A 1,455-nucleotide genomic window follows, 5' to 3' on the forward strand; every position below is an offset into this window, starting at 1 on the left:
CGAGGAGTTCCCTGGTGGCCTAGCGGCTAAGGATCCAGCAATGACACTGGTGGGGTGTGGGTTCGATCCCTGGCCCGGGAACTTCCGCATGATGTGGGTGTGGCTAAATACATACATCAATAAATAAAAGTCTGAACTGAATGCCGTGTTCTGCATCCTCATCATAACACAGACATAACCTCAAAACAGCGCAGAGTTTGTTATGAGAATTGGCCTTGCGATTATGCTGCTGCTGGAACCTGGTGTGAAGCGTGAGCTAGAGAAGAAGGTGCCAACTCAGGCTGAAAACACTGGGCCCTCCCAGTGGAGGGGAGAGGTGAGCCATTCCCAAAGGTGTGCAGACACTACCTTGCAGCTCCACCTTCTTACGCCAGCTGCAGAGTCCCAATCACGGAATATGGGAATATGATAGGGAGGTAAGAACAAGAGGAAATGCTTTCCTGGGAAAAAGACAGAGTCATGGTATCAGGGAAGGGCCTTGGGCATCATTTAGTTCCACAGTTCTCAAACCAGTCATTCACGTACAGGCCCTCTTTGCAGTTTTTGTCATTTCCCTTTACCACCTTCAATATAGCTTACTACTTCCTTTTCTGATCATTTCATTCTTTTTACTAAAATAACTTTATTTCAAAGGGAAGCTTTTTTGTTTGTTTGTTTGTTTCATTTTAGGGCCGCACCTGCAGGCCTATGGAGGATCCCAGGCTAGGAGTTGAATCAGAGCTGCAGCTGCCGACCTATGCCTTGACCACGGCAACACGGGATCTGAGCTGCATCTGTGACCTACATCACAGCTCATGGCAACACTGGATCTTTAACCCACTGAGCGAGGCCAGGGATGGAACCCGTATCCTCATGGATACTAGTCGGATTTGTTTCCGCTGAGCCACAACTGGAACTCCCTCAAAGGGAAGCTTTATAAGCCATGAGCAGAAACAAACAACAACAACAACAACAAAAAAAAAAAACTTAAAAAAAATTTAAATGAATATTACAACAGTTAAAAGAGAGCCAGTGACCACAGACACAAAGTGACCTGAATGCCACACTGAGAACGAGCAGCACTGATGTGTTCCACTGGATACCGTGCCTGTGAGCCCAACTCAAGCTCTTTGTGCAAAAAAGAAGATTAGCAAATGTTCAGAGAACAGAAAGAGTGAACCAGCAAAAGGGGACATTGTCTTTGATATAATCAGAGGGTTGGGATCGGAAGAGAATAATTTCTCCCATGTGATGCGGTGGTCCTCCCCCTACCCTGGCCCCCTGACCCCCGACCCCCGGCGGTCTTTCACATGGTGGTTCAGGAACCTCCAAGGAGCTCTCAAACTACTGATCAATGATGTGGATTTAGACCAACCTCCCAAACACACGCACACACACTCATTCAGCCAGGCCTTCTGTCCCTAGACTCCCCCAGCCTTGCCTAGTATCTAGGTACTGCCCTGTGACCCGGGGCAA

The sequence above is a fragment of the Sus scrofa genome, chromosome 1 (genome assembly GCF_000003025.6).
Source record: "Sus scrofa isolate TJ Tabasco breed Duroc chromosome 1, Sscrofa11.1, whole genome shotgun sequence".
NCBI lineage: Eukaryota > Metazoa > Chordata > Mammalia > Artiodactyla > Suidae > Sus > Sus scrofa.